This window comes from Mauremys reevesii, linkage group 5, assembly GCF_016161935.1.
Source record: "Mauremys reevesii isolate NIE-2019 linkage group 5, ASM1616193v1, whole genome shotgun sequence".
Taxonomy (NCBI): domain Eukaryota; kingdom Metazoa; phylum Chordata; order Testudines; family Geoemydidae; genus Mauremys; species Mauremys reevesii.
This window is the reverse complement of record NC_052627.1, coordinates 97,914,878-97,936,606: the sequence shown is the minus strand read 5'-3', so window position 1 is coordinate 97,936,606 and position 21,729 is coordinate 97,914,878. Positions and strand designations below refer to the sequence as shown.

At 41.6% G+C, this 21,729-nt stretch overlaps 1 long non-coding RNA gene across 1 annotated transcript; it reads right to left on the bottom strand.

Annotated features, from left to right (window-relative positions):
• Window positions 1-1,894: 1,894 nt before the first annotated feature.
• LOC120405641 lies at window positions 1,895-16,792 on the bottom strand. The gene is made up of 4 exons (XR_005598739.1): window positions 16,669-16,792; window positions 7,713-7,775; window positions 4,083-4,468; window positions 1,895-2,084 (listed from the first exon to the last, which is right to left on the bottom strand). It is a non-coding gene; the product is annotated as an uncharacterized LOC120405641 (long non-coding RNA).
• Window positions 16,793-21,729: the final 4,937 nt, after the last annotated feature.

The following is a 21,729-nucleotide window of genomic DNA, read 5'->3' as shown; positions in this document are numbered from 1 at the left end:
CGGCAAGAATACTGTGGGAGACCGTATCAAAAGCTTTGGTAAAGTCAAAGTATAGCACGTCCACTGCTTTCCCCATATCCACAGAGCCAGTTATCTTATCATAGAAGGCAATCAGGTTGGTCAGGCATGACTTGTCCTTGGTGACATAGGTGCTGACTTCTAGCGGCTCTGGTGGGTGATCTAGCCCTGGAGCACCCACGGAGTTGGTGCCTATGCTTGGTGAATCCATGTTGACTGTTCCTGATCACCTTCCTCTCCTCCAAGTCCTTCAAAATGGATTTCTTGATTACCTGCTCCATGATTTTTCCGGGGAGTGAGTTGAGACTGACCGGTCTGTAGTTCTCCAGATTCTCCTTCTTCCCTTTTTTAAATATGGGCACTATATTTGCATTTTTCCAATTGTTCGGGACCTTCCCTGATTGCCACAAGTTTTCAAAGATAATGGCCAATGGCTCTGCAATCTCATCAGCCAACTCCCTCAGCATGCTTGGATGCATTAGTTCCGGCCCTATGGACTTGTGCATGTCCAGCTTTTCTAAATAGTCCTTAACCTGTTCTTACACTGCTGAGGGTTGCTTACCTCCTCCCCGCTACTGCGCTGCTCAGTGCAGCAGTCTGGGAGCTTACCTTGTCTGTGAAGACCAAGGCAAAAAAAAAAAGCATTGAGTACTTCAGCTTTTTCTACATAATCTGTCACTAGGTTGCCTCCCCGATTCAGTAAGGGTCCCACACTTTCCCTGACCTTCTTCTTGTTGCTAACATACCTGTAGAAAGAAAGTTAGTTGGGAACTTAAGATTTTACTAATAATGAGTTTTGTTCTATTTTGTATTTTCATTAGAATCTCTGTATTCAAAGTGCATATGTGGTGTTTTGTTCATTTGTTTTTCTCTATTTTTACATTCTTTTTTTATGAGATACAAGTATTTGAATTTTAATCTCCAATAAATTTGGTTAAAAGTAGTTTGCAGCACTTTCATCACTTCTCTCTTTCACACTTCGAGTGTCTATCCATTCTAGCTTACTAGAAAGTAAAGCTTTCATGGTCATTAAACTTTTCTCAGAAGTCAAAAGGAGATCAAGCTACCTAGAAGCATGGATCTGCCTTTTCATGAATGGCTAGTCAATTTGACAAATTGTTTCACCGCAGAGAGGGCTGCAATTGAAAAAAATTAAGAAAAGAACTGTTCAAAGTACAAATTGATATCAGTGTAACTTGGATACTATCCATCAGTATTTGTTGGGTACATGTTTGGAGGCTCCAAGAGCCAATATAATTCTAGGAGATAATGAGAATTAATGGATTGGCTGTATCTTATGATCAGGATGAGGTTGCTGAAGGCACAGAATGAAGTTATGAGAAAGTTATCCATGGCTATCAGTATCACTGTTCAAAGGGACTCTTGCCAGTTGGCCGTTGCCTAGGCTCACTACGATTTATGTTTGATCCTAGGAAAATAAAAGTGTAGATAAGACACCAGAAGATATGAGATTTAGGGGAAATAGCGGATCTGAAATAAAATTATTCGGTGAAGCTGCTTGCATGATTTTCAGTGTCATGCATTGATTAAAAATCAATTCAATGGGCAATATTATACACATATTTTGACATCTTCTGGAGACATGAATTGTTAAGCTGTGTTTCCCTAATTATTATTTTTTCCTGTTTCTCCAGTTATAGACCCAGCATCTTCGTTATGGAAATATCGAAGGAAGAGTGTCCAGGAGAATGAAAACAAGGCCCAGTGCCACCACATTGTGTCTGGGGAACCTGGTCTGCTGCCTCTCCTCCCAACTTCCTAGCAGAGCAGTTCAAATGCACAAACCACAAAAACCACCCACCTTTTCTTTTACAACCCTTAAAAAAAACCCACTTACCTGTTCTACCCAGAACGTTTTATTTCAGAGTGTTATATATTAAATAAACATCATTAATGAAGTTCTGGACGGACCACTTCCAGATGTGTTAGTGTCACAAAGGATCATGGAAACTGAGTTTGGTCTTGCATTTATAAAGCAGTATCCATTGTTCCAAATCATTATTTATTTGCCACTTCCATGTGTAGGTAAAGTGTAAAGTCTGATGCTAAAAAAAAAAAAAGACAAAAAAAGAAGAATTAGATTGGAATATAAAGATAAAATATTAATTTAAAAAATTAAACCTTGAGCAATTTTACTGTTACTACACTCTGCAAATGCAGTGATTGTGGAAATTAGAAACACTTTCCCCAAACTTGCCTAACTTTTACCCTAACTCTTAATATTAATAATCCTTTCTTCATCATAATCATGTATTTAATTACTAGAGTCACTACAACAACAAATAGGGGCATTAGTTTGTCCATAATAGCAATCATAATTAATGCATCAAGATTACTGTCTGTCAAGTCTATTACACAGCAGTGAAACCTGCAGCAATCTTAGCACATCATTTGCAAAAGAACAATAGCAGTTTAGGGAAAGGATTTTAATTGCTTCCTGATTATGTTGCAGTGGCTACTTCTAAAATATATGAAATCCATGTTAGGATTTTTCCCGTCAGCTAAAGTTAATAAGTACTTGCAACAGTTCCAAGCTGATAATGTTCCACAGCCCCAACTGACATACAAGGGCATTGTAATGTATTATCACTGTACATTTTACACATTAGAATAGTTGCACAACAGAGAAATAGTCTTTTTTATAAACCATGATCTTGGTATTAATATAATTAGAATATTTTGTCATTGTATGGGCTCTATGACCCAAATCCTCAAAGCTATTTAGGATAACTATTGATTTCAATGGCAGGTCGGTGCCTAAATATCTTTGAGGATGTGGGCCTATTAGACTTGATGGCCCAGATTCTGACCTCATTCGTACCAACAGCAATCCAAGGTAACTCCACTGACAGTAGCATCAGTTTTGCTGTATCTTTCAACCAGCTTAACTGAGAACAGAATCTAGCCCTGTGAAGCATAAAACTATGGAGCGCAATAAAGATTTCAAGTCATTCCAATAATCTATTCTGTTGTGTAATACCAGTTGGTTTCAAGACACAAAATGAAATACAGGAAATTCCTCCTCTTTCACTGTCAGAAATATTGGCTAACAAATACATATGTATAGATTTGATACATTTATTATTATTTTTCTTATAAGCATTCTCAGTGTCTTACAACACTACATACATTCCTTTTCATACAGCACCCAACATAATGGGATCCCAGTCCATGACTAAGGCTTCTAAGTAATACAGTAATACAAATAAAAACATAACATAATTACTAATATAACTCCTATGGGTGTAGTGAGGTAAAATTTGCTCAGCCAAAATTTCTCTGCAACTATCCTCTGGGGTGTCTGATAGGAGATTTTATTTATTTATTTCAGTTGAAATAATAACTAAAAAGAGGCCTATCCAAGGCTCCAGACACCTTACCACAACATTAACAATGCAATTAAATCCCAGCAGCATTAAAGTGGTCCATTCGACTGGAACTCCGCCAGCCAGCTATGTACAAATCACCTTGCTGACCCTTCATCATTAAGAGGGAAATCACAAACCTGGTCGAACTCCCTCTGGTCAGGCACTCACCGAACTACTGTGTTTGCATCTCAACAGTGGATCCCTGTGGCAGGCTGCAGGCACTGCCTCTTTCTGTGTCTCCTAGGCTCACTCCATGGGCATAGATTCAATCAGGTACCCCTTCTCAGAAGTGGAACCCCACAGTTCTGCTGCCCTTGGCCCCAAGACTAGTGCTGAATCCCCAGTAGCTTAGGTAAACCTCCTCAGAGCTCCACCCTTGTGGGTACTCTGGTTTACAGATTGACCTTTATGGGACTCATGATAGTTGAAGAAAATAAGACAGACTTTACAAAAGGATGTCTAAACATATTTCTCTCTTTACTTTACACTGCAAGTCAGGGACCATCTTTTTGTTGTGTTTGTACTGCACCTAATACAATGTGGTCCTGGTCTATGACTAAGGCCCCTAGGCACTATGATAATACAAATAATAAATAATAAAACAGCACAAAAGAGATACAGATCCATGGAAACTAAGAAACAATTGTAAACAATTCCCTAGCTCAGGTTCCTCACCATGCTTTCTTTAGGATTTGGTCAGTGCTTTCAAGGGTTTCCAGGTCCTCTCTCCTGACCTTGCTTCTCCCAGCTCAGTATCTTCTGTCTGTTCTGGTCAGTGAGAGAGCTGCTTAGAGAGAATCTGGTCTTTTTATAACGTCCTGTCCCCTCTGTCATGTGACTCTCCTGGTTAGTGTCAAAGACCCATCTTGTGATAAAAGTCCCCTGTCAGGTGGTGTGTTGCTTGGTTGCCACCAACATGGATCCAGACTTGAAAAGCTGGTTTGACTTAGATTGCAGCCATCCCATTGTTCTGTCAGAACAAGGCTTATTCCATTGCTGATGATCCTTAATGACTGTCCAAGTAAGAGGCAGACACATAGGCACCAGTTCTCCTCTCCTCTCTACAGGAAGTACGATGCAAGAATATCGTAAAGGCCATCATAAGAGCATAAGCATACAAAGAGGTCACAATATCAAACAGAATTAATAAATTGTACATGGACAGATTTGTCTATGACTGTCATATCAAGTATATCCTCCAATATGCTTTCTCAAAAAACACTCTCAAAAAGACGGCAGCTTTCGAATCTGTTCTGATCCATTCATTGAGTAAGTCTACCTAAAGCTATTCATGAATTTGACATAAAGTCATCTAATAGTTCTAGCCCTTTTTTTTTTTTTTACTGACTTAGCTGCCATTCAAAAAGTGACCTTTAGCCAAGTGGGGAATGCATGCTTTAACTCTCCCTCTGCAGGCTGTAGAGCAGAGATGTGCACTTGTGTCTCCTATATTGCAGAAACATGCCCCAGTCACTAGGCTATAGAAACTTCTGATATGGGGCTTTCTCAGTCTCTCCCCTGTTGAAGCTGTTCCACAAGGATGAGACAGTAAACAGAGGCAAAGCAACTTGGAAGAGCCAGGACTAGAACCCATATCGCCCAACTGCTAGGTCAATGTCCTAAGCCCTAGACCATTTTTCCTCCCTTAAATATAAATTCATATACTCCTGTCCAACAAAAAAGAAAACAGAACATTTGACCTACCATTCCCAAGTTTCTTAAAAAGAATTAGGCATCACAGCTCAGCACAGGGAAAATGTCAATTGTTCTAGCCCATCTAGAAATATCATTGCCAATATTATTTAAAGGCTTTATCTTAAAATCCTTCTATATTCAGAACTCCCATTGAAGTAACTAGTTGCTTTGAACATACTGACTGGACATAATCTTTGTTTTGTTCCCTTTGTAATTCAGAATTGTGGTAACTAATAATTTGGAATATAGTCATTTTAGGACCTGCTGCGTTAAAGCACCTAAGCATGTGCTTAAAGTTAAAGCATGTTCTTAATTGTTTCATTAAATGGGACCTTAGTCTCTTACTTTGAATCATAACTTTCTGTACAATCATTAGAAAAGGATACTTCACAACATGCTATTCTCAGATTAAATAATGTGCACTTGGTGCACTAGAACAGATGCCCTTTCTCAGGAGAGCCCCTGACCACCAGAAAAAAAACTAAAACTGAGTGGCAGTGCTGCTCTGTGCACTAGATCACAATGCCATTCACTCAGATTTGGCCCAGCCATCCTTCTATGAGGATGGAAGGTTGGCTGGGCCAAACCTGAGCAGAGCAGAGCCATGTGAGTGCATCGCAGGTGATGGGAGTGATCAGGTCATGGTGGCCAGAAGTGGGAGGAGCCACCCTTGTTCAGAATGGGAACAAAGCACTAAGCTGGGAGGGGGGTGCACTGGTGAATGGCCAGGAAGGTCCCAGAGGCAGTGGATGAGGGGACAGAGGAGTTGGTGGTGGGCTACAGGGTGAGTGGGGAGTGATGGGGGCCTGTGGGGTGAGGGGTTGAGGGCCAGGATGTTGATGGTGAGTGGGGTATGTTGGGGTTGAGGTACTGAGGATTGCAGTGAGCAGGATATATGTCAGGACTGCTGGGATCTGTGTGAGGACTGTCCGGTGGAAGGTAGTTGCCACAGTTGCCAACTTTCACGTGGTAAATAAGCACCCGACTTTCACAAAAAGCCAAAGATCAAGTTAATCCCATTTCAAAACAAGGCCAAAACAAGCCAATTCCTAAGAACCCCAATACTATGTGACTAGATCCCCCTAACTCTCCCCCCCTTGCCCGTGCTTGCCAAGAGCCGATCAAAAAAAAGAAGTAACAAGCTACAACAAGCAACAAGCTACAAGCCAAAAACTAGCAACAAACAACTCACAAGCCAATTAAGCCAAAAACAAAGCCAATTTCTGTGGGTTTTTTTTTTTTTTTGTGGATTTGGCATGTCTGGTTGTTGCACAATATGTAGGCAGAGACGGGCATTCTAGGGTCTGTGTGGGATGTGACATATATGGAATAGAGACACTTTAAGGAAGGCAGGAGGCCCCCATTTCCATAGGCACAGGGTCCAATTTTTTAAATCTGGGCCTGACCATTCTTATGTTGTCAAAACAGGTTTTTGATAATGTGCTAATCTTAATGGCCCACAGCCTTTCAAAAATGCTATGGTTGGGATTATATTTTTAGCCCCTGGCTACTTCATCTACCTTCAAACAGATCTCTGAAAGTCACACAAAAATGAGTCATTGTGGTAGATTTGTTAACATGATTCCAGTCATGTGGTTGTCACCTTGGGTTCAGCATTCCAAGAGCACTAAGTTAGATATAATAAAACCAGATAAACTGAAGGGTCATCTTAAACACATACTGAAAATAGAAAATAAAGTTAGCGGCAATATTTTGACCTCAAGCTTTTTCTTGCTTCTATGAATCATCTGTAGAAGAAAAAAGTGTTAGGCAAAAGAGAGAAGTAATTTATATTTATGCAGAGACAGATAATAGATGACGCATGCTAGAAAACATCAGGCAATGTGGACTCTAAGGCTATGGTTACACTTGCAGATGTAGAGCTCTGTGAGTTAAACCAGCCCTCGGAAAGCGCAGTAGGGAAAGCACTGCAGTGTGTCCACACTGTCAGATTCAAGCTCACTTGCGTGGCCACATTAACAGTTCTTGCAATGCCAGAGAGAGCAGTGCATTGTGATAGCTATCCGAGCATGCAAGTGGCTGCAACATGCTTTTCAAATAGCGGGTGGGGTGGAGTGTGACAGGTAGGGTGACCAGATAGCAAGTGTGAAAATTTGGGACGGGGGTGGGGAGTAATAGGAGGCTATATAAGAAAAAGCCCCAAATATCGGGACTGTCCCTATAAAATCAGGACATCTGGTCACCCTAGGGACAGGGAGTGTGTTGTGTGTATGTGGAGGTAGAGAGAGTGGGTTTTTGGAGGGCTGAGAGCAATGACAAGAGTGGCCGCTTAAGGGGATTATGGGACATTTCTGGAGGCCAATCACAGTGCAGTAATGCAACACCTCATTCACCCTGATGCTGGGGTGGTTCAGCCGAGGCTCAGCAAGCATTATGCTTCTTGTGGAGGTGGATTACCAGGAGCGTTCCAGCTGCAGAGGCCAGGCATTCCAAGTGCCTTGCCAGTGTGCATGGGTCATGAGTTAGGGCCCCGGGGCTGCTTTAATGCACTCTAAGGGCTGGGCTACACTAGCGGGGGGAGGGGGTTCGAACTAAGATACACAATTTCGGCTACGCTATTCACGAACTAAGTATCTTAGTTCGACTTACCTGGCCATCCTCACGGTGGCAAGTCGACTGCTGCGGTGTCCCCGTCAACTCCGCTTACTTTTCCTGCCGTGGTAGAGTATGGGCATCGATTAGCAGATTGATTTATCACGTCCAGATGAGACGCAATAAATCAATCCCCAATACATCGAACACTACCCGCCAATCTGGCGAGTAGTATAGACGTACCCTAACTTGCAAGTGTAGCCAAGCCCTAAGCAGCTATTTAAAATTTGTTTCCATTCTTGTTATCCCATTTTCTCACTTTTCAGTCACTCCTCCTTAGTTTGCAGGTATACAAAAACTCCACTTAACTGGAGAACATGTGATCTTTGATCCCCAGCTACAATAAACTCAATTATATGTCCCAGTACCAATACAGTTGTCTTTCATTAAGAATAAAGTCAGTCCAAAACCTACTCCACATTGAATCTGCTGCAATATTGGCCCCAAAGCAACCACATATTAAAAACAACTTTACCCTTCTCAGTAACATCAAGAGATATCAATGAGAGAGGTGATGCCTTCCCTGCCTTCAGATCAATATCCAATAAGTCTATAATAAACTGGAAAAATCAACAGAACAAGTCAGCCACCACTAACAATTTAACTAGTGTTCAATTTATAAATAACCCCCAAAAGCAAGGAGTACATCTTTACAACCCTCAGGCTTTCACAACTCTGCTAAAAGAAATACAGACCAGGTTCTGGACTGTACGGTAGAAGCAGAAGGTCTGCAAACTTCATCCTTCCACATTACTGTTTGTGTTCCCTGATTGGATAAGTATAGATAGCTATAAAGGGGGAGGGGAGGAAGTGCTTGATCAAGTCACTAGGCCTTCAATTCTGTCAAGGAGAGGGCAGGAGCATTTATGGAGCTAGAGGTGCTGGGTCAGCAGGGTTAGGGAGTCCTTAGGACATTCTGAATCTCTCACTTTTTGGTTACTTGAATCAGGTATTTCTATGGGGAACATGGAGGTCATGCTATGTAATGCAGAGGCTCACGTTATGTAACTCAGGGACACAGGGCCAGCCCTAGACCAAATGGCACTCCAAGCAAGGAGTGTCTTCAGCACGCCCACCCTGCCCCCCATTTGTTAAACTTTTGAACACCTTATTTTTACTGTACTTATTTGTAGCTCATTTCATTACTTTGATGCACAATTTGCATGCATGATTTATTCCTGTCATATAAGATGATAAATTTGCATGCTAGGATCTGTAAATCTGTATTTATTCATGCCATATATAAGCAAATAAAAAAATTGTTTCCTCTAAGCTTATAGAAACTTTTTACTTTTAAGAAGTAAAAGTACTAATAAGAAACTGAACTGTGCACCATTATTAAATAGTGTTACAGAAGGTGACAGCCTTAGAATGTTAACAGTAGTCCTTTAGTTCAAAACGTCGCTTTTCTCACCATATACAATAAAACAAGGTTCACAATATGGCAGCTGCGCTCTCACTTCGTTCTTGTATCTCACTGACTGACTGGCAAAGCCCCACCCCTTCTATACCTATGAGGGCATGGTTGACAACATTCTAGGAGGTTCAAGGAAAATGTAGTTCTTAGAAAGTCTGGAAGGTTCCACAAGATTCTACAAAAGCTCAGAACATTCTAGGAGGTTAGAGAAAAATGAATCCACATATGGAAGACCTGAAACATTTTACTTCAAACATTCTATTTTCCCTTTTGTTGCTAGCAACAAAACAGCATCCCGAGCCCAGCACTCACCAAGCCTGGCACCCCAGGTGGTCGTCTGGGTTGCCTGCCCCTAAATCCAGCCCTGTGAGGATAATTGGAACTTAGACACTGAATAAGAGATGTCTGAGTGATTACTGAACACCAGTTTCCTGAAACAGCATCACCAGAAAAGCTATGCTACTCTAATATACAAGTTGAGAGTCAGATTTAAAAAGTTAATTTTCTTTTATTTTTGTACAGTACCTAACAAACCTCCTGCATGTGCTACCATAAATAAATATTAATTAACAGCCACTGCTTGAATGATACATGACATCTTCTGTAACCCAGCTATACAACAATTAGAAAATGATACTTTACAGTGTACTATTCTCTTTTGACATAGTGGGGCATTTAATCTTCACAGGGAAATTAAAAAGGCCACTTGAGATTTAAAATAATCTGTAACTTTCCCTACATTTCTGATAATGTGCTAATCTCAGTTTCCCACAATCTTACATTTGGGGTTCTTATATTTCCAGTTTCTGGATATTTCATCTGACTTCACAAACAGATGTCTGAGAGTCACACAAAAATGAGTCATCCTGCTAGGTTTGCTGACATGATTCCAGTTCCTGTGACAGGGTCTTTGGATTTAGAGTTTCAGAAGGCTGGACAAGAGCACCATGGAAATAACAACAACAGCAATAAATAATAACTAGTAATATCAATAAAGTTCCAGTGAGCTTGGATAAACTTCCTCCTGGAAATAACAAAATTTGAATGAGCTGAATTCCAAAGGAATGATACAGAAATGATCTAGTTTGGTGGTCATTATTAGACCTTCAGCCTAGATAAAAATACTTTAACCTACAAAAAGTCATCCTGTTTGCATAAGGGATACTGTGCATATGTAGCATTCCCAACAATTTCAGATTATCTTGGTCAACAAGAGTTTGTTCCTTTTGTCTTTTTCTTTGCCCTACTTTCTGGGACATAGTCTTTGCCTGTACATTTTATCTTGCCTATGCCCCCGGAAACCAATCAACACTAACAAATTCCTTACGTTGGTTACATAGACTCTAATATCTTTCCTCAGTTGTGAGATGTCCCAAACAAAGTATGTACATACAAACAGCAGATTAATACAGATATTTATCTGTCAAACTGATGATAAACATGTAATTTATGAACTCCAACATAGGAAGCATCTTTTGGTCGTCTGTTTTTACATCACCTAGCATAATGGAGAACTGTTCTCGGAGGGGGCGCCTATGAATTACCAAAATACAAAACAATAATGGTAAATATTTCTCTTTATTGCTGTCCCATTACAGCCCTTGATGGTATATTGCCATCTGTTCTTAAAAAATAATAAAAATGAAAAGCTGGTAAAATAAAAATACAGAACTAAAGCAAATCAGAACCATCTTCTTTAGCCTCAAGACTTACATTATGGAAATTACACTACAAAAATAAATGAGGCAAGACAATTATAAATTATGATAATTTGAAAATTGTCATCACTTATCAGTTCTTGACAGACAGCGAGTAAACAACATGATAAAAGCCAGTATCTCACATGAAATTATTTTTAAAAAATCACCATCTCCCTTTTCTGCTATGTATTGGTCTGGCTATTTTCTTATATATTTAAATTTGATATGATTAAATGATTGGCTTTGAAATAAAGTCAGTGGATAGGAATATTTGGTCAATTGATGTATTAGCTACAAACTTCTATTTTGAGTATCCATAAAACAAAATGACTTTAATTACTTTTAGAAGGCACAAAGAAACAATTAAATTAAATTTAGGTAACCAGTCATGGTAGATAGGAAATCAGCTCAGCAGCAGATTTTACTTTAATTACTAACTTTGGTCATGAGAGACTGATTAGAAATGTTTTTTCCCCCACTTGGTAATCAGGAAAAGATGAATACATTTAAGAGTTCATGTGCGCTTTTCCTCCAGAAAAGCTATCACACACACTAATGTTCTCCTACAACTTGAAGTGAAACTTTTTTCAACCTCAACATAAGTATGTGTTAGCATATCTCTTGGCCACAGGCTAGTTGTGATGAAAATAGTGCCAAAAGTCAGAAAGAATTTGTGCAGAAGTGTATACATGATCAGATTATTTTTTAACATTTAACTAAATAAAATTAACTTTTCCAAGGACCTGACTATTCTCTCATTGGTCTTTGCTTAAATAGCCTGAGTGAGTCACTCAGGCTTCTCAGGGTGATTCACCCCAGAAAAGGAATTATGGAGTCCACCCAAAAAATAATATGAGTTGATTAGTGACGGGCCTAGATGCTGTTTTCAAGACTTTTTTTCATGATACTACATGGAAAAATCAGCAGGATATTTGACACAATAAACCTCAGAGATCTGCATGAATGTGCAAACTCATACTTTGAGTGAATGTGTTCTTTGGGTCATACAGTAGAAGGTGATGCACTTCATAGACATTTTACTCTGAATGTTGGATTGCATGTCACTGGAGTAGAATGCAGTAAACAGATGCTTGGAAAACTCATAATGCAAAGCGAAGTTCTTCAGCCTGATTTAGTAATGTCTCTAAATTTAGTATGTCCTCTTTTCAGTGGGAGACCAAGGGGAGAAGGCAAATGTGTGCTTGGACCAGCAGGGGATAGACAACCTTTTAGAGGAGGGTGGAAGAGAGAGGCAGAGTCCTTTCACCCTCTCCTCACCCAGAGCTCATGTAGACATCACGCCTGGGCAGGAAGAAGGGGCAAGATGAGGGTGGAGAGATTTCTCACCTTTACCATCCCCCATTAGCTAGACAAGGTGGATGGGGAAGGGAGGGAGAGTTGATTGTCTTTTACAACCTCCCCTGCCCACAACTTGCTGTATGTGAAGTCCTCAGGGGGAATGCATCAGCCATTCTACTGCCCTCCATCCACACATACTTCCCTGCCCTACGATGGAGGTATAGTTTGGACTGCTTCCAAGAACTGTGGGTCTGACTAACTGGCAATTTTGAGGATCAGAAAATAATTTTTCCCTCGGAGCTTGATGTATAAGGTGTCCAATGGGGGGAGTGGAGGCATCCTGGGGCCCCTGTGTGATGCTGTACCCATATTCTTCATAAAAATATTGTTATGATATAAATATGGCATAACTAAAATATGTTTTATACAAGTTGGGTCATGTAAGGTACCATTGGAAAGGTTATGATTTGCTGGATGTGCTTATCCAATTTGTATGCATATATAATGTCTGTATCTGAAATTAGAAATATTGACTATGTAACAATTACAACTATGTGTTTACTTCGGGGAACGCCCACCAGATAGCAGGCCATCATCCTTAATGAGCCATTTAAGAAGGACAATAGAACTCTGAAGATACTAATCTCCCATCTTCCTGATGAGCTTTCTGGGATGTTGCTTTGACACTGTAGTTTTATCTGATGCTGTCACCTGGTCTGGAGTACCATGTGGGACACTACTGGTACTTTTCCACTGGAAACAAAGAGTTCCCACCTTACGTAAATTCTATTTAAGGTTGGGGAGTAAATCATTCAGGACTCGCCTCCATGACCTGCCCAGGAAGGAATACTGCTAAAAACACCTCAAGGGAAAAGCAGGGTTGAGTCCAGGCTGAGACAGGGGTCCAGTCTGTAAAGAGAAATAACTGGAACTTTAAGCAGAAACTCTGCAACTTGCCTAAAACAACATTGAGGGTGAGAAATTTCATTTTGTAACCTGTTCCTTGAGTATATTAAGCTTAGTTTGTGTTTTTTGTTTTCTTTGTTCAGTAATCTGCTTTGTTCTGTTTGCTATCCCTTATAATCACTTTAAAATTACCTTTGTAGTTAATAAACTTATTTCTTGTTCATTTAAAAACCCAGTTTGTGCAATTCACATCTGGGGGCAGGGGGGCAAAGAGCTATTCATAACTCTCTCCACACTGAGGGACAGGCCAAATTTTTATTAACTGGTGCTGTGCAGATCTTTCTATACAGTGCAAGACAATATTATTTTGGGTGTATACCCCAAAGGAAGTGTGCATGTGAGTGCTGGCCATTCTCCTAGCTAAGTCTTCTCACACACAGCTGATTTCAGTCTGTGTGTGTGTGTGTGTGCGCGCGCACGTGCGCTAAAGAAGGCTTGAGGGCCTGGCATACCATAGACAGGGTGAGGAAGCCCAGGGTGGGGGAATAGACGGGCTCAGTGAGACCCCAGCACAACAAGTAGCATCCCGGATGCGGGGATCCAACCCATCACAGCCTGTTTTAAGGTAATAAAGAGTAGGGAGAGTAATTTAAAAGCTGTACATTTATAAGCAGAGTTTGTAATTTCATTGCAAATTGTGGGTTTAAAGCTCATGCAGGTGCCAAAATCCAGTGACTTACAATCATTTTGGGAGTTTGCAATACTGCCTTCCTCTGGCTACCCAGCAGTAACTCCCTTTCCTCACAACTACCTTGCAGGCTGAGGGAGTTGCTAATCTATCCCCTCTCCTGTATCCCACCCCCATCACTATCTTCTGCACCTCCCTCAACTTCCCCACATCCTCCTTTACCCCATTCCCCAGCAACCTCTAAATCTGCCTTCTGCACCAGTGCCCTTCACCCCTTCAGTCTCTTCTGCTCCTCACAATCCCGGGGTCCTGCTAGCTCCCTAAACCACAGTGGCAGACATTTTGCCTATGGGCATGGCTTCAATCTCACTGAAAACAGGGAGGTGGCTGCCGACTTTATTAAGACTACAGACCATATGCAGATAGACTATAGAGAAATGGTGGCCATCTTGCTCGCTTCAGCCCTCTTGACTATAAAAGGAGGTGGTGCCATTTTGAATAAGGGAAGATTTATGAGTTGACAGCCTTTCATCATGTTTTCATGAGACAGATAAACCCCCAAAATTGGTGGAGTCACACTAACATCACGAGAGTTAGCAATATGAGTATATAAAATACTGACACACATCTCACACACTGCCTTAAGAGAACTCTAGCAGGGGTTAGAGCGATCAATTATGGAAGTGCTGATCATATGACAAACCATCAGCTTGCATAGGCTTCTTTCAATGTATATAGTCTAATCAAAAGTAAATATAATGGGCTAGATTCCTAGCTTATATAAATAAACATAGCTTCACGGAGGCCTAATATATTGTTTGAGGAGAATGAAAGTACCTCTTCTTATGACCACAAGAAATTTGTTTCTAATATTTAATTACTCATACTAATGTCATTTTAAGCCTTTTCCCCAGGCACTGATAGCTTCAGGATTACGTTACATGCTGATTTAAATTGTATCCTACTGATGTTCTTACATGGCTGTCATCACTGTAGTATCCTAGCACCTTCCAGAAGTTCATTGAACAAGATGACTAGCATCTGTCATGGGTGCTTCTCTCTCTCTTCCTCTGCCAAAGGAGAAATCGTATAGGTATTTTTCTTTTCTTTTTTATTTAATCTGCTTATACAGTATTAGCAAAGCAAGACTGAAGAAGCGTGCCTTGTCTTTGAAAAGAAAGGTGGTAAGATTTAGGATGGTTCTTAATGCAGGTGGGAGTTCATTCCACTGTCTCAGTCAGGTCCCCAAGATAGCTCTGTTTCCTGTACAAATGGGCTAAACCTTTGATATGGGCAGCTCTATTGTCCTAGAGGAATGAAGCTACCAAATACAGTGCTAGAGCTTTGGGCCACATTTTAGGTATTCTTGGCCAAAATCACTGAGTGCCTTGGAAATGAAGACCGAGACCTTGAATTTGACTTAATATTCTGTGGAAAGCCAGTACAGAAGCCAGAGAGTGGAGGACAGGTGTGATGTGCTTGTGTGAGTTCATTATGGCTGAGGAAACAGGCTGCTGTATTCTATATTACCTGGAGTTTCCTAAGGGATGAGGGCTACATGCCCAGGTAGACAGCATTGCTGCAGTCCAGTAGGAGGTGACAAAAGCACACATAACTGAGGCCATCTAAGGATAGAATATAGTTTCCTGGACAATCATAGATGTAGCTATATGAGAGCATAACATGGGTGGAAGAATCCAGAAGTATTTTTAAACAGCAGACAGAAATGTTCAGTTGTGGTTGCATACCTTCAACCAATGGAGATGGCACCATGGCCAAAAATTCCTCCTCGTGCTTTCCTAGGCCGATCAGCATAGCCACAGCTTCAACCAGCTGTTCTTCATCCATGAGCTGATTTTATACAAGCATTGGTCCATTTTAGTGACAAAGACAGCTTGGTGATAACAGAGAGGAACTCCAAAATATGCAGCTGTGCACCAGCATCCTCACATAATTTGTTTGTACATAATAAAATGTTAAGTATGGTGAGGGGTTCCATGCTTTGATAAAGACACATAGACAATTTGCTCTTAAAACACTGACTGCATATTGTATAAAATGGTACTGCATCATTTTGTTTCAATAAATGTCAAAACATTTATACTATAGTATATAATATTAAAAGCAGTATTTTAATATAATACTATGGAGAATGTGATAGATATCCTTATTATTTTGTATGCATATTCTTTGTATCTCAATTTACCTGCTTGATATTATTCTGGTTGACTGCAGGGAGTTAAATCAAAGGAGGCTGAAAGAGGAGGAAAAAGGAGGAGTTGAAACAATGACAGAGATACGGTATCTTCTGGGGGAATTCCAAAGGTCCTTAAGGTAACAATGTGTGAGCTAGTCAGTAAGAAATTCCTACCCTGGCTAGCGACAGCAGGTAACAGGCCTGTTTTCCCAAGGTGAGAGCCTAAGATCAAAAGAACATTAAGCTGTTAAAAACTGCCTAGAGGAAGAAGAGAAGAGACATGGGGAGATAGAAGAAACTTCAGAGGGAGAGTCTGTCATTCCCTTTCCAGAGTTAGGCAGAACCTGCAGCAAGACTGGAAATAAGGCAGGTACTCTGCAGGATGTGTGCGACAACTGGACTCAACTAAGCTTTGAGAGAGGTGATGAGCTGTAGGTAGGACCCAGGCACACAGACCTTTTAGATTATAAACCTTTCCTCCATGCTTGCTATGTACCTTTGGGAGAATGGTCAATATGGCAGTAAAAAGTCATTGTAGAGGGTTGTAGTTTACTGAGCACTCCCACATGGCGAGTTCACTTTGCAGGTATACGGCCTCTATTAGCCGCCCTCTCTTGCAAGCTCCTTAAGAATGCCAAAGTGTCTCTCGTATGGCTAACAGCACCCGCATCTAGGACTAGCTGAATAGCAGAAGTTCAAACAATCCTCAGAGAGTCCATAATGATCAAACAAAAGTTCATACTTACCAATGATTCTTCTGCCACATGTGGAGCTCTTCCTCTGTCTCAGTCTACTCCATGCAAAGTCCTAGTCCTTTCTGGCTGACACTCAGCCCTCTGACCACAGCTTCCTTCTCCTGCTAGACACTTCCTGCAGCTTCCTGTAGGTCTTTATAAGGAATCACCTGATGCAACCTATGTGTGCCTCTTTAGTAATCAGGATTGGCTAACCTCAGCCCTACACACCTTAAGGGGCAAGCCACCCTGTTACAGTTACTCTAATCAGCTGCTGTTCACAGGCTCCTAGAGAGGAGTGTTTTGCAAGTACCAACTGCAGCTGGGGCTGTTATGGTAACATGATTGGCAACAGGGGGGCTGCTACCACAAGATCCAGTCTTAGAGTAGAAGAACTGCCATGTTCCACTCAAAGAGAGTTAAAAGGTACTGAAACCTGCCACCCAGGGTACTCGTGAGGGCCTGCAAGGGTGTATGTGGCATTGTTCACCCTGTGGCAGGACAGTGGGAATCAGGGAGGAGGAATAGGGGAAGTAGGGGGTATTGTGACCTGGTGATCCAGTCTAAAGTGGGGTGAACCATGGAGTTCCATGCTGGAAAGAGTACAGGTAGAAGCTGTGAACTTGGAAAGAGTGGGAGAGAGATCATAGGTGCAGCTTGCCCCTGAGCCATCACAAATACACAAGTTAAATGTTACATTTTGACACTACTGAAACTGATTTTTTTTACATTATTGAAATGAATCAGGGAAGTTAAAATGATTTGTTTTAACACTTTCCCATAGAAAACTTCATCAAAATAGACAGGTTCCTGCAAAACGTTTCAAGTTTGACAAAACTGCATTTTCCAACAGAAAACTGTTTAGTTTTGAACATTTTTCAACCAGCCCTACAGATTTGTGATAATACCTAGCTCTTTTTATTAATATTTTATACAAAGTTTGTCATTTGGAGATATCGATGTGCTTTATAGTGAAGGTTAAATATCCCCTAAGCACTTGACAATGCTGTCACAGAAAAGCAGCCTCCATCACAGGTGTTATTTTGTTTCAGAATTCAAGAGAACTAAGTGCCTCTCTGTGGTCCACTTGTACTATCAATCTTACCACTCTGGATGTTATAAAGTGGCTATGTTCAAGTTCCTCATAATGGCTATGACCCAAAGCCAACTGAATTCAATGGAAAGAGTCTCATTGATTTTGAATCAAGTTCTATATGTTTCACCGCAGACTCTTGGGTAACATGGCAAAGGGATTCACTCTGGATCATAAAATTTTAATGAGGAAAGTAAATACCGGTTACCATACAAAAACATGAGAATGGAATTCTACACCATTCTCCATCCCAGAGTCCTCAGGGGAACTCAGACATAGGAATAGTGACATTTTTCCTTGAGTTAGATATAAAAATATACTTTCTCAAGAAGCTGACAAAATACATGCTTTGCTGCTATTACGGTCTTGAGTCCAGGGCAGTGGTGGCAGAACTCAGGAGGTGTGGGTTCATTTGCCAGATCTACCATGGACTTCATGAGTGACCTTATACAAGTCTCTAGAGCTCAAATCCACAAAGATACTTAGATTCCTCACCCCAGATGTAGGTGCTTGTAGGGATATTAAAGAAGGTTTATATTAAACATGGTTTATATGAGAAATGATTTATTGATTTATTGTAAGTTAATACTTTATAACTTAAGGTTTATGTTAGAAGTAAATTTGTGATGATTTATTGATTTATTGTTAATTGATACTTTATAACTTAAGGTTTATGTTAGAAGTAAATTTGTGATTCCCAACATTTAGCCTCTAACCTACAAGCCACCAGCTGTGTCTGTGTAAAGCCTGCTCAAAGAGATACTTGGTATAAAACTTGTTAAGCTTAAAGAAATTCTTTGTATAAAACTTGTTAAACATTAATTATCTCTAAGTAAGCCAAAACAGTAGCTGTTATAGTGTATAAATAGAGACCCCCACCCTCTGTAAGTTTTCATCTCACTTTATCTTTGCTTGTTAAAAGACAGGGAGTCTCACATAAATTGGTAACATCCCAAAAAGTAAAGAGACAGTGAAATAGATGTGATTAAAATAGAGAATGTATGTGAATGAATGGTTAGGGAGTACCAGCCTGAAAAATTCAGTGTCGGCTGAAGAAGGTGTCAAGTGGGATCAACCAGATGACTCCCGGAGGGCAAACTGGAATCCACCCACCACACCTCAAAGGAAGGAAAAACAAAACATCTAATAACATGAAGCCAGCCACCTGCTGATTGATTTAGCAACAGCAAAATAAAGCAACTCTCATAAACTGACATAGGAATAAATTCCTATAAAACTGGTCTCTAAAGACTAAGGACTTTGAGTCTATGGTTCTGCTGCCAGCCTCCAGGCAGGGCCGGCTCTAACATTTTTGGCGCCCCAAGCAAAAACAAGGAGCGCCGCTCCCCTCCGAGTGTCACGCCGCCCAAGGCCCCGCCCCCGAGCGGCGCCCCGCCCAGTCCCCACCCTGAGCATTGCCCTGCCCAAGTCCCCGCCCCCTGAGTGTCACGCCGCCCAAGGCCCCGCCCCCGAGTGGCGCCCCGCCCAGTCCCCACCCTGAGCATTGCCCCACCCAGTCCCCACCCTGAGCATCGCATCGCCCAAGTCTCCGCTCCCTCCAAGCTTCTTGTCGCCCAAGTCCCCGCCCCCCCAGCGTCGCATCGCCCAAGTCCCCGCCCCCCCAGCGTCGCGTCGCCCAAGTCCCGCCTCCCAAGCGTCGCGTCACCCAAGTCCCCGCCCCCCCCAGTGTTGCATAGTGCCGCCCAAGTCCCCGCCGCAGCCGAGCACCGCCCAAGTCCCCGTCCCCCCAAAACGGCACCACGCCTCCTAAACCCCGCCTCCCCCCAGCGCCGCCTGGCAAACAAAAACACAAACAAACCCCGAGTGCCGCCCCCTCCCAAGGTACCGCCCCAAACACGTGCTTGGTAGGCTGGTGCCTGGAGCCAGCCCTGCCTCCAGGAGCATCAGATGCATCTGACATAGACGCGGCTCCATCCTCATGACCAAGATACCTGGCCAGTAACTTGGCATGAGCAACATCTAGGCTGGTAACTATAACATCTATAGAACCTGAATGAATGATTGTGTGAATGAATGTGTGTGTGTGTGTATGTATGTATAAGGAATAAGTAGTAATAGAAACAAGAAGAAAAACATTGTTTTTGTTTTGTTATGGTATTTACAATAAATGTGGCATCATTGCCTTATCCTCTTAATAAGATCCTGCTGGTTTTTATTATATTGGTATAACATGCTTACATTCCAGTTTTAGGCATCTATGTGATCCACAAAACCTTTGCGTGGCTGCTGCCTAGGTCCCCAAACTCACTCAGTGCCTAAAGTTTTACTGTAAAATTTCCCTAGGCACCTAAATTTCTGCCTCTGCACACGTGCATTGCTAGCTCATTCTAGGTGCCCAGAAACATGAGCCCCAATCCAATCCTTAAACCAGGGAAAGTGGGCATTCCCCTTCCTATCGTGCCTGTGAGGCCTGATCCAACAAGTTTGCTTTGATCACACCTACTGGATCAGTCTTCATTCAAGATCCCAAAGAGGAAGGGGTGCCTGCTTTATAACTTTTAGCCTAATGGTTAGAGCAATCAGCTGGGATGTGGGAGATCCAGGGTCAATTCCCTCCTCTGAGAAAAGTGTTCTAATCAATGGACTACTGGCTATTCTAGTGCATGGGTGCTTCAATCTCTCCTGTTAAAGCTGTTCCACTTTGGATTAATACTTCAATTGCCCGGCATCTAAGGCACTCAAGCTGAGAGCTGGGCCACCCAGCTTCCAGTCCCCCGTCTCCAGTAACTATTTACCACCTCCACCTCTTCTGGCTTTCATAACAGCTAAAATGCCGAACGCTAGGGGAGGGGTTCCCTGCTGTGGATTGCAAGCAGAGATGGGTGCCTCCCTGCAGCCTAGACTAAAGCCATGTCTATACTGCCCCGTCCCCCCACCCCAGTTCAGACTACAGGGGTATAAATAAGAGTGTGCACCAAAGTGCTGCACTGTAACTCACCTGTGTGGACGCTGTAGCCACAAACTAAGAGGTTCCTAGTTTGCATTAATGTGATCCTTTCGAGCTAGGATTACACTAACGCAAAATGGGAAGCTTTTAGTTCACTCCTGCAGCATCCACATGGGGGAGTCACAGCACAGCACTTTGTAGTCCAAACTGTAAAGCAACTTAGACAAGCCCTTAGGCACCTAACTTCATGAGAGGGACAGGGCTTAGGACACACCTTTCTCATTGACATCTCCCATTGGTTAGTCTAGGCAGCTCCCCACCTCCTGTGCTACCTTTTATTTGGATCCCATTCTTAGGTGTCTATCTCTCTCCATTCATTGTACAGGGAGCCTAAGCAACTAACTCAGGGTTTGTGGATCCCATTGTTGTTCCAGTGATTTTTTAGTTGCCTGAAAGTTAGGCATTGCAACTCCTGACTTCCTTTGTCTATCTGGCCCTATGTGCCTCCATTCACTATTGGTAAAATTGGGGGGGAAAATCTTCTCATATTCTGTGTCTATTTAAATTGTAAACCCTTTTAGCTACAGACAGTTTCTTACTATGTATTTGTAAGACATTTAGCGCAATGGGGCCTCTATATACAGTACTATCATCCGTGTAATAAATAATAGCATTATTAAAAGGTAACCCTCTTTTCCCCCCAATCACTTGGGTGATAATGCCAAATTAAATATTTTGTCCCATTAGATACTACTTCCAGTTTGTTTTTAAAGAACTGTAAGAATATAGTGATGCCACAGCTTGGTTGCCATGTAAACATTTTTTCTAGCACAGCCCAATTTTAGCACCCTATGTGAAAGAGAGTAAGTTTGTACATAAGAGATTTTAAAAATCCACCACATCAAAGTACCTAAGCTACGGGGAACTCTGTTAAAATCAATTTTCTGTTTCTAGATGCTATAGGACATACAATCTTCTACTTTGGCTATTCTCTAAGGAAAAGCAGATATGCCATTACTAGAGTCAGCAGGGAGTATCAGATACTGACGTGTCATCAGTATACGGACATTTA